Here is an 18604-nt window from a genome sequence, read left to right as displayed (position 1 = left end):
CATTTTGCTATTGAAAGAGAACTGTTTTACTTAATCAAAGCATTATACTGAACAATACCAGCTGTCTAGAAATATTTAATTCTAGTGATACAGTAATTAAGAAATAATTTACACCAAAGCAGTGTTTTAACATTATTTATGCATGATAGGTGGTTATACATCAGGTGTAATAATTTTACGAGGGCGCAGATCGAGTGAAATTATTTCGAACGATTATTACTGCCAGATTGTATAAATAATTTTGCTATATAGAAAATTTCCTTTCTAATATGTCTTTGTTGTAAAATTTAGATCAATATTATGGAACTGTTTCCTCGTATATGCATGGCGTGTCATCACGCTCCTTTGTTTATACATACCAGACTGGAAATGGTAATACGTCTTGCGGAAGAGTTCAATTTGGGCGAAAATGATGGCAAATTATTCTGTAAAGCAAATATACCAGATAAGTATGTGCGTAAATTAATCTAGACAGTTGTGCAGTGTTACATTTCGTTTTTAAAATGCTATCTAAGGTAAAATACTGAATCAAATTTGAAAGCACTACATGGTGCTAAATATCATGTTGACATGATGTTAACATAATAACGTTGTGATGAATAATGCATTGCTAGTCATATTAGAATGCATGAATTTTTAACTCTGAGGATAATATCATGTCTGAAATACAGTTTTTATAATTCTCTTAAAACTGATTCACTAACTAAGCCAAAGAATATAATTTATAAAGATACATTGTGATTGGCTAGCCAATTTTGTTCAGTGCAATTGTGAGTCTGAGAAATTACTGAAGTTTAAAAGCTTTAAATAAATAAAATGGAAAACAATTATGTGTTGTTTCTTAGTTTGATAAATATTTTCATGTATTATTGAAAAGATAATCCGCAGATAAAGCAGTTTCATTCGTTATGCTATGCTCTGTACAGTGAACACTACTTTTGATTACTGTGAAAGAAATTAAAGGTCCCACTTCTTGTGTCCAGCCATCAAACACCATGTTGTTTTACTAGATACATGAAAAATATTTCCTTCTAAAGAAAAATAAGCTCAAAAGCAAAAACTTTGGATGACCTATACATTGTAAGGACTTACTTATAATGTCACTTAGACTCTTTTCAAAGTCACAAAGTTTTAGAATAGTAAACAAAAATGACTGCGAAAAAGTTTTAAGTGACATGGTTTAAGTAAGGTTCATTTTATTCAATGATTTCAAACACTACAAAAAACTGGGTACAAAAAGATGAATTTTATGTCCCTTTAATAATAAAATATAAAATCACTTAGAATTTTGTCGCGCTTACCTTTTTTGCAAATTTGTATCTATTTGGAGTGCAAAAAAGTTCTAAGTGACATTTTGATTAAAATTTCTTTTCTGTCAGACATTTCTTTAAAAATTCCACTAGATTTAAAAAAAATAAAGTTGATTTTAATCAGATTTAAAAATATTACAACAGCTGTCAGAATAAAAAAGCAACAGGAATGTTTTTTCCTTCTCCTGTAAAATTTCATGAAATGCACTTAGCGCTTTGTCGCATTCACCCCTCGAGATGTCCACTTCTTTTATAAGTATTTTCAAACAACACATACGCCCTTCTTCTTCTTTTGTACTAACACTAACAACACATAGGCATTTTTTCATATTAGTGTTCTGAACATCTGTCTTTGGCACTGTGTCATTCCTTTACTGCATCACTGAAATTAAAGTCATTCAATTTTTGTCCCTGCATAAACACCATGAGTAAGGCATTGAGCACTTTCATGCTCAGTGATGAATGATGTGTGGTATTTACGCGATTCAACTGCTGAAACCTCTCTCACAATCTGAAAGCACAAAAAAAAATATTTGTTATTTTCCCAGAGCAAGGATAACTATTAAGAATGGATTTATATAGTAAAAAATTCTAAGATTTGACATTTATCTTGTGTTTTTCTGCACATTGAATTGCAACAGTATTTCTGATAAATATTTCTGGGAGTTAAAAACACCATTGCAGCTTTTTTACACACAGAAACAGGTTCTGTATTTCAAGTTTAACTATGAATTTTACTGCAATCAGCAGGTTTCAGAAAGAACATGTATACACACCAGCTGTGGAGGTTGGTAGAAGCAGTCCTACTGTAGCGACTTTGCTCAGGTTTGGGTGAGACTGACAGATTACCAGCAATCCACTCCACGGTGCTCACAGTGTTCATCCTGGACATTTATGGCGGGGTAAGCCTGTGCCCATTCAATATCTGCCCGGTCGTCTTCAAGTATGATGAAAGAGCCTGAAATGAAACACAAGTTTCAATGACTTGACAAAATGAATCATAACTTTTTTGTTCTTGATAAGTTTTTTTTTCTTTTACAATTCTTCGGACCATACAAGTTTTTTTTTTCTTTTACAATTCTTCGGACCATACATGATGCTGTAAATATATTCAGTAAATAAATAAATCAGCTGTTTCTTTAATATAGAAATATTGACTTCCTTGAAATACAGCAGAAGAGAATTCAATCCTATCGACAAGGATTCTTTACGTGAGAAAGTAGGCAGCTGCTTACGGATTTGGGGTCTTTAGAACTGGTCTTTCTCAGGAACGATGGTTGTTAACCTGCCCTAAATTTTGTTATTCCAACCAATCTTGTATCATTTGGTCTTTTCATGTTCACTTTGAGAGATACAAAAGCAAAGTGAAACGAAATATAGAAAGTAGATAAAGTTTTATACTTAGCAATTAGCACCTTAAACAATGGTAATTAAACATCCTCTAAAAAGGTTGCTTCAGTTCATCCAGAACATAGTCAAAATAATTCGACGTTCAGATTGTTTTATATTTGTGACGGGCAATCTAAACGAGTGGGGATATTGCCAATATGAAAAAAAATCTCAATATTTCCTAGGATCGCTTCAAATTAGTTGGACTAATCCAGAACAATGATTTCAAACTTCGAACTGGTCATTTTAATACTGTCGCCTTTCTCTGCTAATTAGATCTATTACTCGATAACAAATGAACTCACCCATGCCTGCTGCCACCAACTGTTATCCCATTTCTTTGCATAGACTAATTATAATCCTTAACTAATTATAATCCAATCACTCCTGTTCCAATTAACTGCAAGCAAGTCAAATCTCAGACTTTCATCAACACGTGTCTTCTTTAAACCCTTAAAAGTACACGGTAAACAGGTAGCTACACTGTGTATTCATTAACTACCCCTATCAATATCTACCTGAGGTATCTCATGGGGATATTTAAGCGCTGCGGGAAGTTGTTTCGTGTTTTAATATTATTACATACCGGACATAACGCTGTAAACTGACCCCCATAGAATAATGATCCCCGGTCATTATTTTATATAGAATAATGACCCCTTTTCTATAAAATACTGACACTCCTTATAATATAATGACCCCCCGATTTTATTTATAAAGTATTGACCCACACCTAACCTATTACTAATTTACTCTATATCAATTCAAGTCACTGTCGTGTTTCTATTGCTTATATTTGTTGTTGTTGTTGTTTCTGCTGCACCAGCAGCAGCTGCTGCTGCTGCTGCGTCTACAGCTGACACATCAGCAGTATAACTTAGTGACCCCGCTAAAAAATGAACGTACATCTATTGAAAAATGAAATTTAAAAGGGGTTTCATTTGAATTATCATTATTGTACTTAAAGAGAAGTATTACAATAATAGAAGATATACCTAAGTCGTTTTAAGGATACTATAGAAATAGAGAGAACCGATATTTAGGCTGGAGGATAATTTGGTTTCGTTTACAAACAGTGTATTATCATCTTTTATTAGTCATCTGAAATGATTCTGGTCATGTTTTCTTGATAGAAATTGAGATCATCTTTTAGAAATAAAGCGTTAACGAAAATAGAAACATTTGGAAATATGCTGGTTCGTCATCGATTTTGGGCCTTTATATAGCCTATTTTACGGAGAAGATTTGTTTCTTTGCTTCTCCAGATATGGCATTTGATAAACTTGTTCGGATTTTTCCTAGCTAAAAGACTGCGTAAGTCGTTTGTAAATTGAATCGTTTTCCGTCGACCAAATCGTTCAAGCTCGTATGGTGCTACTCTAAGATCAAAAGAATCGCGCGTTTTTTAAAACATTTAACGCCCATCATAGTGACATTTTATGAAATTTCCGATTGACAACACTGACTTATATCATTCTGTTTCCCTTGTCAAGAGCATATGAATGTTATTTTTGAAATTAATCCAGCGAAAAAATAAGCCATTTTTACTCCAGATACTTCAATTTTTGTACGAAACAGCCCTTTGCTAAACAAAAAAGGAATATAAAAGATCCGAATCGTACAAAATGAAGAAGAGGCGTCCTTGTATATGAATACCAAATATCAGGACAATACGATATCTTTACTTTTCGACCATTAATACGTCGACCGAAGTCACAGAAGACTGGCAAGCCGCCTTAATTCACTCTGTTCTTCGAATTGCGGTGTCATAACAACGCATCTTTAAAACCACCTATCTCGGTTGAGGCCGATTACGCATCCGCTTTTAAATACTTACCACTTTTGTGAGCCTCGGTGGCGCAGTGGTAGCGCGCTTGCTTATTAAAGTGGATAGGTCTCACTAAAGGGATATTGTTTCGCCGTATCAAACCTTTGCCAATAGAAACAGACGACCTAATGGAAGAGGGGTACCTAAAGGAATTCTTTTCCAACTTGGAACCGCTGCAACTTTCTAGGTACACGGTAGAACATACTTAGAACATAGATCACAAAACTCCTGCTTTAAAGGTGCATGACTTTTTGTTTAGAACATGTTATAGATCTAAATATTTTTGTTGCCTATAAATGTTTCATGCTTCAAGTATTTCAACAGGCTTAAGTTTCATTTTTCCAAGATTTTTCCAAGATTTGGTGAGATAGTACCTTTAACAGCCTCGTAACGTTGTGACATCGCATTGTATACAAGGTATAACGTATATTTATGTTACGCATACATGTATATAATTATTAATTAACCTTCTGTACAATGCAGTGTAAGCATTCTGGAACTTCTCATAATGGTGATTTTGTCCGAAATTTAAGAGGAAACATCATTTTGTTATTGCATTCTACATGTTGCACTAATTTCGCTATAGCATGGGCTCGCGGGCTCATTACGAAAAAATGCTATTGACGGTAAAATAGTTCATTTCCTGGAGTGCAAGATTGTAAAAAGGCAATTTATACGTGGAAAAGCACAATGTTTTATGCCACTCCTGAAAGTGATTCCAAATACACTTAACCTTCATTATGTCACCTATATGTCACTCATATATACCTCCAAAATAGGGGAAACGGGTGTGGGGTAGCCCAGTGGTTTTATTACCTGTGACGCTCCTCGTCGTTAGAAATTATTCAAATTTCAGCATATTGTTGAAGAGACATCCTTCTTTGGATTTTGGATATTTTTGTCACTTTTTCAGGCGTTTTTAAGTGGAAAAGTCAACAATTATATCAACACAAGGCATAAAATATGCAAATCGGTTGTGGAGAAGTCCCATGTTTTATGACCTGTGACGACCATGACGATAAGATGTTGTTCGAATTTCAGTATAATATTGAAATATAGTCATTCCCCTGGAGGTCTGGAAGATTTTTGTCACTTTTCAAGAGCATTTAAGTAACACGTCTTGAGCAATAATTATACCCCTTTATAACAGTGAAAGCCATTACACAATATGTTAACTAAGTTTCTGTTACGATACCCGTCACGATTTATATATAAAGTTGTAATGTGTTTTTAAAGAAACCAGGGAAGCCAGGACCGCTTCATAGAAAAAAAGGGCTGCAGTCGAATGACAGCAATATCTCCCGTCGATGCCATTTGAAAAAAGGGCCATTACTCCAGAACGGGTTGTGCAAATCCAAAGATTTTTTTCTTCCTCCACAACTAAGCATTAGTAGTAGTAATCCCAGAAACTTTGAATCAATTCCATCGAATAATGAATGAGGAGTTATATATAATTATATTTATAAGAAAAAAGTAACAAAGGGCCATAACTCCCGAACAGGTGGAACAAATCCAAAATGTTTTTCTTCCTGCACAACTAGGCATCGGTAGTAGTAATCCCTGAAAGTCTGAATCAATTCTGTCCAATAAAGAATGAGTTGCGGTCACAAAAATGTTGCACGGACGCACGCACGGACGGGTGCCATTACCATATTCTCCTCCGATGCCTATCGGCGGGGGATAATTATGTTGTAAGTGTAACTTAGCTGGATTAGGGTTAGGGTTTGGGTTAGGGGTCGTTAATCTATAGGGGGTCACAATTCTATGTGAGGGTCATTTTTCTACGTGTGGGGGAGTCATAATATTATGACCGTGGAGTCACTATTCTATATAAAATAATGACCGGGAGGGGGGGGGGGGGGTTCATTATTCTATGGGGGTCAGTTTACAACGTTACACCGGCACCTCTTCATGCGCTGCTTATCGCACTTTCTTTCGTCTGCTAAATTTAATGGCCTTTTTGCAGCTAAGCATGATGGAAACGCGTCTTCAAAATAGAATATGAAAATATATTAAAATTGTTTTCAAATAATTATTTAACTAGATTGTTTTATACATGTAGTTTAATAAAGTCAGTGCATTCAATTGTAAGTCGCGCAATACTCCCTACCAGATTTCATGAAAATATGACATGGTTTTTATGAAACAAATTGTTATTTTAAAACATCAAAGGGCCGCGTGATTCTGCACAAAATGTACAACATTGATCTGGACATATTTTGCACAAGTAAGTCGAACACTGTTTTCCAAGTAACAGTTTGCGTCGGAAATTGCTTGAAGTTACAGGGATAAAGAAAAATGTAATACATGCAATTTAAAGCTATATCGGTGTTTTATTATTAGTGATTGTTTACTGTATGTTATGACTATTAACAGTATTCATCAGTTTATGCTAGGCTTTTCAAGAATTGTGTTTTAGCAAAAGCATGAGACGGCTGATGATGGAACAAGAAATGTCTTTAAAAAGACAAACGGCGTAGAAGTAATAATGTTTGGCGCATCAGATCAGAATTAAACAGGATGTGCAAACAGAAAAGATTTGGATATGCATCTATGAGTACATGATTCATTTGCAAATATTTCAACTAAGCAGCAAATTTAAATGATCAATAGATATCCTTTCAGTGATAGAAGGTTAAAATCATTTGACGTCCTGTGTCGATTCTTAGATAATTCCGTGTTTGGTCCGAATCCTCCATAAGTAACCCACTAGCAGCATACAATTACTTTTTAGTTTGGCAACTGCTGCATCTAAATCGTCGTTACTGCGCTGTCTAGGCATTTTATCTTGAAGGCAAAATATATGCAAGGAATAAAACACCTGAAAGTGAGATTTAAAGCAGTTCTTAAAGTGAAAGCCGGGTACTTAAACCCTGTTTTACACATAAAGGCAGCTGAATATCTGAAATTGAAGCTTTTGGATCACTAGTGGCCCAGGCAATTCTAATTACTTAAGTTCACAGTTTTAATAAAGCTTAAAGCAAAATCTCAAGTTGAAGTCATTTGAACATTTGCAGTTTGGAAAAGTTCAGTAACTGTTTGGGTAAAGTAATAGGTAAATACTTACATTTATGATGGAACAATGATTTTTCAATTAAATCTGCACACTGGTGTTGTTTGCATAGTCATTATTTTCATGAAATGTAAGATCTTTCAGCTGACATACTGGCCTCCACTGGTGTTGTTATTGTTTTCCTTTGCACTTACCAGAGCGAGGCTCCAGTGGAAAACGAATGACTCAGTTTCGTGAAATAATAACATGTAGTATTGTTAAATTTTCTGCTTTATTTTCACGAATAACATAAATTTGCCAGATGTGTGAAACCGCGTACAGTGATGAAACCGGGCAAACCATCCATCGTGCGACCGCCCCCGTAGTCGAGGGGTTAGTCGCCGACTTTTCACTGATTGAGGGCATGGATTCGAGCCTTGCTACCGACCATATCTCTTTATGTGAGAATATTGGACGGGAGTCTAGAACTGATTCTTCCCAGGAGCGATGGTTAGGTAAACTGCCCACCCGACATAAAGGAAGAACTGTTGAAAACGGGCGTTAAACCCAAGAAAATAAATAAATGAATTTCCATCGTGAGCAAGTTTCTTGGCAAGGAAACTTACTTAGTGAGGATTCCCGAATCAAGTTATCGCTATTAAAGTCAAATGAAGGAGTCCAGCACTTAAAGCGACTAACCAACTCATTGTGAATTGTACTTTTATTTTTAAAAGTATCACCGAAAGTCAAAATGACGCCACGCGTTTATTTTGCTTCTAATAATAGAGCTCATAAATGTCTGTAAGTATCGCACAGTATTGTGTCGTTTTTGATTAAAATACAAACTAAAACAATAAGTAGTACTCTCGTTTATACTGAAGATATACGCTGGAAATCAATAGATGGTTTCATGGCGTGTAGATGAAATTTGAAAAATAAAAAAGGTCAGATGCAGTACTTGAACAATCAACACCGAGATTGCCAGGTAAACGATTTGTCCGCGAAGCTACTTGCACATGCGATATAAGTTAAATTATAAAGTAATTTTTCATGCAACTACTATGCAAACTACAAAGTTCCTGATATCACTAGCCTGATATTTTATTTTGATATCTGGTCATTGAACTGATATCAAAATTAGGCACCTCCCATATTGATGGACTAATTTTACATCAGCTTCCTTCCACATCAAATTTTACTACAGATCCAATTTTGATGTTGCATGACTTTTTAAAAAAAACAAATTCTGTAATCTCAACTCATTTCCTTAAATATGCTTGTCTCCACATTTATCACTTAATGACGTCTCTATGGAGCGTTCATCATGACATCACAATGTTTACATGCCATTAGGTCAATTCTTGGAAAGGTTTACAATACACTTGACAATTTACTTATTCTTGATTTATGCCTAACTTAAGGCATCCGTTTTTGTTAATTAATAGCAAAAATGTTTGTGTTATTATTATTTCTTGGATCAGTGTAAATTTAGTGATTACATTTTTAAGTGTCTCTGAGTCTGGAAATGGAAGTGAAATTTTCAGGGCTTTGGACACTGTAGTTGTCTGAGTCAAATGTTTAATAATGAAACATGTTTTGATTTATTCAAGAGGATGATTTTTACGCAGATAAGAGTTTATTTCATTGATATTATATTTTTATAAGAATATCAGAAAGTCAATAAACATTGTCGAAGTTCTGTATGGCTGCTGTATTGTTTCGTTCAAATGTTTCAGGGGCGGATGAATGTTCAAATCCGTAAAATATGAATTTATTAATTTCTGCTTCAAAAGTCAACCTTTACGAAATAAGAGATGAGGACATATGTTGTTCTAGGTAGGTTGTATAAGTTTCATGGTAAATAGAATAACATACAACTGTCTTTTGATATCAATGTTATCAGGCTCGGCAGATATGGGCGGAAAGGATTCGGTTCCCTCACCCCTTCCAGGTCAATACTAAGCATGCGCGGATCCAAGGGGGACCCGCCTCTCTGGTAAATCCAAAAAGAGAAAAGAAAAGAAGAGAAGAAGGGAAGAAAATGTTTTTTCGAAAAGGCAACAATAGGACCGCATTCAAAGTGTATGTGGCTGCTGTTAGATACGACCTTGACGTAATTCATATTTATGTTAATTATCTCAAAGAAACAAAGAATTTTACCTTTAAGAAAACCTAATCTTATTATTTTCCCAAATTTAACTGGCGAGTTCATAAAAACGTGAAAATAAGGGGTATATTGTTTATAAAATTGCAGTAGAAAATGTGTTCTATAATGCTCCTAAAATGCCTCAGAATGCAGGAAATGAAGCGCTGAATTTCAAAATTGTCCAGGGGGGGGGGGGGGGGCAGGCCCCCGGACCCTCTGCTGTTCGGCTACTTTTTTATTTCAGCCTGTTCAACAAAAACTTATTGGCAACCCTGTACTTGTAAACGACTAGCATCCGCACAAGTCACATCAAATTATTTAGTGCACAAAGACACATGTTTGTCATAGTGAGACTTCGGTCGGACCCCCTCTGAGAAAATTGGCTGGATCCGCGCATGCTAAGGACAATAGTATGCTGACTTCATTTTATATTATTGTTTTATTTAGTTTCATTTTCAAAACGTCATTACACTATGCGATACCTGTACTTGTACGCTCTATTGATTGTCACATGATGTTTGCAAGGTGCTCGCTGAAGGCCGGGAATTCCGTTTTATTATAAACCGGTGACCCTTATCAGAAATGGCAATTTTCGTAATTATAACCCGCAAACGAAGTTTGAAGGAGGGTGGTATATAGGAGTTACCCTGCGGTCTGTCTGTTCGGTCTGTTTGTATGTGTATCCTCATAAGTTTGGTCGTGCAATTACTTGAATACTATTACACCTACTTCTCTAAAACTTCGCACACAAACATCGGTAATACGTAGTTAATACCCGTCCTATTCTTTCCCTTTCTTTTCAAAGTCAATGTGACGCTTAAAGGTAAAACAGGGTCTATTTTTCGTGTCCGTGCCATAACTTCTTTATGCATTAAGGGATTCTGAAATAGCTTAGCACAAATGTTCACCTTCATGAGACGATGTGTCGCGCACAAGACTATATTTTCTAGAATTTCAACCCATTGAAACCGAAATATCATCGCAAACTACAATTAAAAAACTGTCAAAATATGAACAAAAAGTAGAGTGATTTGTAGTGAAACTGTGCAAGATTGAAGCCACTAACCCTTAGTGGACGGCTATCTTGGCAGTTTCGCATAGTAAAAACATCTCTATTTTAGTTTAGTTTTCTCTTTGTATTTGCCATAAACACAAGAAATTTAAAATGAAACTTGTCTTATTCTACCGAAAATACATACTGCGAATAAAATAAGCCCCCCCCCCCCCCCCCCATTTTACAAGCAGAAGTGCCAAAAATGAAAAATTGAGGGTTTATTTTTAAGGTACTTCTTTCAACGAAGGCAATTACAATGAATTACTACATTATAACCTACAGGGGGTCCATTTCCTGAAATTTCTATTGGCAGACGGGCAGACAGACAGACTCACAGACGTACGGACGAGAGGGGGTGGGTGTAAACCTATAGTCCCCTCCTGTCTCATCTCATCGACATTTTAAAGTCGTCAGGTAACATTTCTTCGTGTGACTTCCATAGGGAATCGACAGACGGTAATTTCTTGTGTGACATAGTAGGGAACCTGTGTATACTTTCAGTTTCTAATTCTGTATTTTATGTCAGTATATGTCTGTAAAACCAACACGGAATACTTGCATGTAAACGATTCTGAAGCATTCAGTTTATTATATAATTAGGTAGGATAGCGAGTCACATACCCTCCTCCCCCACCCCAATGGATAAGTACAAGTATAGTACGAGGGGTTCGACATTAAACGACATTATATACATAAATACTGATCAATAGAAACAATTTGGTCTGTATCTTTTATTTGATTTACGCCTTTAACGGACATAAATCGCCTACTGTAGTCGCAAATGGAATACAGTGTCAGTCGCAAATAAGAGTTCAGATCAAATATCAAAATTGGCAAGTCGGCATACAGTGAATGTTTTTTACCAATGTTTTGTGTAATCTTGGTAACGTATGATTCATGATGTATGTGTCATTTTTTTAATTTTGGTAGAAATCGTCAAAATTTGAAAACAATTGTTACAGTGAGCCTTTAATTGATTTAGAACAGTTACATGAGCAAAACGCTAATATCTGAAAGTAGTGCGTAGCCAATAATACTTTCAAAGAATGAGAATTCCGCATTTTTCATACACAAGGTTTACTTAAATGAGTATAATTTTTGTTTGACATACGGTAGAAAGTGACATCCGGTCTGGAATGGCTGCAGTGGATGAACCTATGCCCAATTTCTGGGTTACGAAACCTAACAACTAGAGGACTTACAGAAACTGGCCCACAGACCATATAGCCTATATAGTCCGCAGTCCCACAGTAGCCGTTTTACTCGAATTTCACCTGCACGTGTAATTTACAATTATCTTTGTGAAATTTTATTGTCATTGGAAAATTGATGATTGACTCACTCGAAAAACAGCATACAGTTAAATAATATTGTTGGTTGCATGGCACGACTGAATCAAATTCGTAAACTGGTCAGATCCCATTATGGGTTCGAGAGTATTGGCCCCTTAAAGGGCTAAAATTTGCCCGTTTTGGCTTGTGAACATGATAGAGACCACATTTTGCAATCAATTTTTATCAAACTTGCACACAACTTTTATTGGCATAATATCTCGGTTGCTTTCGAAAACTGGTCTGATCCCATCATGGGTTCCAGCGTTATAGCCCCTTTAAGGGCCAAAATTTGCTATATTTTGGCTTGTGAACATGATAGATACAACATTTTGCAATCAACTTTAATCAAACTTGCACACAACTTGTATTGGCATAATATCTCGGTTCCTTTCGAAAACTGGCCAGATACCATCATGAGTTCGAGAGTTATGGTCCCTTAAAGGGCCAACATTTGCTGTTTTTGGTTTGTGAACACAATAGAGACCACATTTTGTAATCAACTTTTATCAAACTTGCACCCAACTTGTATTACTATAATATCACGGTTCCTTTCGAAAACTGGCCAGATCCCATCATGGGTTCCAGAGTTATGTCCCTTAAAGGTCCAAAATTTGCTATTACTGCTTTTGCATTTTAGGAAATCTGTATATCCTTTCCGTAGCCTTAACGTACTAAAACGTATTAGCGTCTAATGGCCCTTTCACGCTTCCGTAGAAACAACATTTATTACACGAAACTTATTTTGAAAATATTTCTGAAATGTCTAGGTCTGCAGCTCTCAAATGCGGGTATATCTTATATATACTGCATATACTGACACTCTCAGACAACATCAAAAATGACATTTTGAGCGATTTGATGAAGTTCCAAAATTATCAATGTACCCTTGGTCCGTTACGGACCCCTGTGGGATTTCTGTTTATCCAGAGCTCAAATATTTTTTCATAGATTAAAAGCTGACATGCTGCACTAAAGCCCAGGTAATTTCAATTCGTAATAAAGTGCTGAAAATTGGCTCCCCAATAGCAAAAAAAAAAAAAAAAAAAAAAGAAGTCCACGCGCATACATTTAGACGGGGTGACCCCTGCGCGTGACCCCTGACTATCTACGAATCAAAATGCGGCTTTCGTTTTCAAGCTTAGCATTTCTACTTTCATTTTATTTACTTCCGGAAATAGCTGAAGGTCGAGAGACGTCATTTTCTGTGTTGTCAAAACATACATATGCCTGGCGAGATTGCATAAATATGTGCTGGCCGTCCTAAGGTTATAGGACTAATTTGAAATTTCATTATTGTCATTAGTTGGACTGAGACAATCAGGGTAGATAACTTTGGACTAATTTTATGTCAAATTACCTCCCTTTATTTCAAACAAAAATGATATATCCACGTAACTAATGAAGATTCTGATCTGAAATTTCTTTTTTTGTCATCAGATTGACTTTGAAAATCAGTAAAGATACATATTTACTGAATTTATGACAAATTACCTCCCTTTATTTTTTATGTAAATTAATATTTATCCTACCACTATGCATTTATCAGGCCGATATCTGCCTGCCGTGTAAACTTGAGGTTTATTCAGTCAATGCAGGTTTATACCGTCAATGCAACTGACGGACTACTTTTTCAAGTATATGTGCTATAGGCAATGTAAACTGGGCCAAGAGTTCGAAGCTCAAACATTTCATCATTTTATGAGGACAGCCACGGTAAAAAAATCAAAAATTGGTTCACTCTAACCTGGTAAACCACCATACGGAATGGTACGGTGACGGTTTTTAAAGTCTGTGTGAATCGTCCTTGACTTTGTTTATTTTGGCGTTCACTCATTTTTAATTAGAAATTTACACAAATAACCAGATTTAAGTAGTCGTTTATTGTAATTATTGGATCTAAACTATTCATGGTGGAAGGAATTTCATTATCTCACATTGTCTTGTACGGAAATGGAGTAAATTTAAGACTGCGGGCATTTGAATTCGTCTCAAGCGTGGTTTTCGGCTGTATTTTATCCGAGTCAAAACCATTCTGCTTGTTTTGTACGCGAATGCCCTGTTAGCACCGATGATTTATAATACACAGAACTTCAGAAGGCAAAGTATGAGGCATGAAATAATGTTTTATTGTAAGGAATCGTGTGTAACTGCATCAAGCAGACAAGGGGGTTGAAGGCCTAGGAATTCACAAGTGAGTGAAATTCTGGATTATTTTTGTATAGAAAAAAAAACATTTTGAAAGTAAATATATGTTATGCACAGATTTTATTGACTGCAGGATAAATAGAATATTAGGTTACTGTCTTTCTTAACATAAGTATCCACCTCGTCTCCGAAAGGTTTATCACCCTCGGCAAGCCTCGGGTGGATAAACCTTTCTCAAACTCGGTGGATAAACTTAAGTTAAGAAAGACAGTAACCTAATATTCTCTATCACCCGGGCTGCACCCTTGTGATACAATCTCCAAAGAATGATTTATTCAGCGACAAATCACTAAATGAGATATATTATTTTTTAACTACTGGAAGTTGTTATATACTCTTTGCGGATTACGATAGTTCTGTATCCATAGTAATAAGTATTTTATCAAAGAAAAAACTTTTGGTTTCAAGTCACACTAACACAGTGCATGCCATGTGTTACTAACACAGTGCATGTCATGTGTTTATTGAAGTCAAACAGGTTAAGGTGCAAGTGATTCGCAGTCAGTAGCTGTGATCACTTGACACAGAGCCTCTGACAGAATAATAATATAAAACAGAAGTACGTGAAAAAATATTTACATTCGCCCTATTCTTTTCCACTGAAACTTTTGACATTCATTTCGTATGAACAGCAAAAGGAAAGGCGCGAAAGTTAAGTCACCGCTGCTTAGTGATAACCGACCGCTGTTTTCACAACGTCCGCGTATAGCCAGGGAGAACGTTTCTTAGATAGCGCGATTCATGGATTTGCCGATCCTTTTCTGTCGTTCATTTCGCATAAACACCGAAAAAGATCATTTCATTTCTTAAAATAATATTTACATTCCTCCTATTCTTTCCCATTAAAAATTCTGACGTTCATTTCGAATGAACAGCAACAGGAAGGCGCGAATGTAACGTCAACGCTGCTTAGAGATAATGGGCCGCTGTTTTGACAACGTCCGCGTAAAGTCAGGGAGAACATTCCTTAAATGACCTCGCCGTTGTTCTGTTTGGTGAACAGAATGGCCAGGAAGTTGTATTTAATGTTAAATGCAACAAAATGTGTACAGTTTATAATATTATCTTGTTTGCCAATGGTAAGGAAATATATTGTAAATATAAGAAATGAAAACTTTTTCGGTGTTCATGCGAAACGAACGACAGGATCGGCAAAAAAAAACACATGAATCGCTAGCGTGATTAAATGATCTACATCAAGCTGCTGATTGACAAATATGTTAATTCCTTTGTTTTATGATGTTTAACTTAAAACAAGATTTCAATGACCGTGTCTCCCTTCTTCTATTTCCGCTTCTCACGGCTAACTTCTCGAGCCTAAACTAGACAAGAAAATGAACACTAAGGTAGCAGAGTGCGCTTAGATTCGAAAATTTTGGGCACGACCAGGCTTACATGTAGCGAGTCGTAATATTGCTCTTCCACATGAGCAGAATCAGGGTGGCCATTTTATAAGTTGTTAGCATGTTTTGTGCTTTTAATTAATGACAAGATCAGGACTCTCATACAAGAATACATAAAGTTATCAAAACGAAAGTTTTACACCATTCATTAAAAATAACATGCCAAAATCATCAATTTTGCACTTTTTTAACAGTCTGCAATGATCCCGTTGTTAGAACAATGTCCAATTTTATTGCATTTCTCAGTTTAATAGTCCCTACTGAACAACAGGATATTAATGGAATGGCCCATCCATCTCGTTTTTTTTTTTTTCCTCAAAATAGCAAAATGTTCCTGAGTATCAATCAACAAGCATGGAACCCTTCTATGATTTGAATCCAGTTCTCGCGCCAAGGTTACTCATCGATTCATACAAAGCTATCAGCAGTTAGTTTTACAACTGACATCAGAATTTTACATGTATCAGCTGTTTAAATTTTCTTAAGAATTAAAAATCATTATCTCTCACATTAATTTACAGACATCCAAAATCACGAAGTACTAATTATAACAGATATTGACGGGGGCCAAAATTCGAAGTGTACCCTGCTACCTAAATATACTCTAGGAAACGATATCTATAGCTAGAGCTTTTAATGACTTGATTCAATTACGCCCGCGATGCGGCAGCCATTCTGTTTTAATCAAACTTATAGGCTGATCACTACCAAATAGAATGTAAGCCTCCGCAGGTCTAGTCACAAATAGTCCAAATATAAATAGTACTAATCTTTCTTCCTTATTCCTTTCCTAGTGCATTTTCTCGGCAGCAACGTGCTTACTTTTACCCTATCGCGTTTCAGTATGTATCACTTTGCATTGTAATGAAATCGGCATGTTCCTATCGCATGCTAGATAAAAATGGCGGCGTAAGAATTTAATGTCAGGAAAAGAGAAATTGAAATAAGCGAAAAGTAGTAAATTCAGCGGGTTGTATTTAACGAACTGTAGTTTTCTTATATAAAAGTTAACACCCACTTTTCTTTTTGTTTTTCTAAAGTAGCGATCTAGTTCTTTATAGGAATATAAGTCTCTGAAAATCTGATATGCTAGAAAATGTCGAAACACCGTTATGAAGTGAGTGGATTTTATATGAAATAAAGAACAGCTGGATTTAGTGGTGTTCAGCCTATAAGGGGCAATACATGTTATTTTCTGAAAGCCCTCGAAAATGAATGGAAATGCCATTAATCTATTCTTTATGATGTAAAACGGTAACAAATGGCTGAAAACGCTTAAATTTCTTGTGTTTTTGGAATTTAGATCGAATTTTCGACCAGGTGGCACTATTTTGGTTCGTTTTAGGATCTAGTAAATGTCTTTTCTCGCATTTTAGCACTTCATTTGTCTAAATGATATTGAAATTAGCATGTTTCTGAATGAAAATGACAAACATCGTAACGATTAAATGGATGGTAAATGTAAATTCCACGAATAAGGTAAAATTAATTGAAATATTGCTTGCACAGGGCTAAATTTTGCATATTTTTGGGGATGGGGGTGACCTGTAATGAATTGTCATTTCTCTACATTTTCTCAATATTTTGCACCAAAACAAAGCAGAATCATTGTGAAATAGGTGTACCTTGAGAATGAATGCAAATTCATGGAAAAATCAGACAAAAATTTTCTCTTATAAGGGGCAATACATGTTATTTTCTGAAAGCCCTCGAAAATGAATGGAAATGCCATTAATCTATTCTTTATGATGTAAAACGGTAACAAATGGCTGAAAACGCTTAAATTTCTTGTGTTTTTGGAATTTAGATCGAATTTTCGACCAGGTGGCACTATTTTGGTTCGTTTTAGGACCTAGTAAATGTCTTTTCTCGCATTTTAGCATTTCATTTGTCTAAATAACATTGAAATTAGCATGTTTCTGAATGAAAATGACAAACATCGTAACGATTAAATGGATGGTAAATGTAAATTCCACGAATAAGGTAAAATTAATTGAAATATTGCTTGCACAGGGCTAAATTTTGCATATTTTTGGGGATGGAGATGACCTGTTATGAATTTTCATTTCTCTACATTTTCTCAATATTTTGCACCAAAACAAAGCAGAATCATTGTGAAATAGGTGTACCTTGAGAATGAATGCAAATTCATGGAAAAATCAGACAAGCATTTTCTCTTATAGGTTGATCACTACCAAATAGAATGTAAGGCTCCGCAGGTCTAGTCACAAGTAGTCCAAATATAAATAGTACTAATCTTTTTTCCTTTCCTAGTGCATTTTCTCGGCAGCAACGTGCTTACTTTTACCCTACCGCGTTTCAGTATGTATCACTTTGCATTGTAATGAAATCGGCATGTTCCTATCGCATGCTAGATAAAATGGCGGCGTAAGAATTTAATGTCAGGAAAAGAGAAATTGAAATAAGCGAAAAGTAGTAAATTCAGCGGGTTGTATTTAACGAACTGTAGTTTTCTTATATAAAAGTTAACACCCACTTTTCTTTTTGTTTTTCTAAAGTAGCGATCTAGTTCTTTATGGGAATATAAGTTTCTGAAAATCTGATATGCTAGAAAATGTCGAAACACCGTTATGAAGTGAGTGGATTTTATATGAAATAAAGAACAGCTGGATTTAGTGGTGTTCAGCCTTATAGGCTGATCACTACCAAATAGAATGTAAGCCTCCGCAGGTCTAGTCACAAGTAGTCCAAATATAAATAGTACTAACCTTTTTTCCTTTCCTAGTGCATTTTCTCGGCAGCAACGTGCTTACTTTTACCCTACCGTGTTTCAGTATGTATCACTTTGCATTGTAATGAAATCGGCATGTTCCTATCGCATGCTAGATAAAAATGGCGGCGTAAGAATTTAATGTCAGGAAAAGAGAAATTGAAAGAGGCGAAAAGTAGTAAATTCAGCGGGTTGTATTTAACGAACTGTAG

The sequence above is a fragment of the Mercenaria mercenaria genome, chromosome 16 (genome assembly GCF_021730395.1).
Source record: "Mercenaria mercenaria strain notata chromosome 16, MADL_Memer_1, whole genome shotgun sequence".
In the NCBI taxonomy this organism is placed as follows: domain Eukaryota; kingdom Metazoa; phylum Mollusca; class Bivalvia; order Venerida; family Veneridae; genus Mercenaria; species Mercenaria mercenaria.
The sequence above is the reverse complement of the archived record's forward strand: the minus strand, read 5'-3'. Positions refer to the sequence as shown.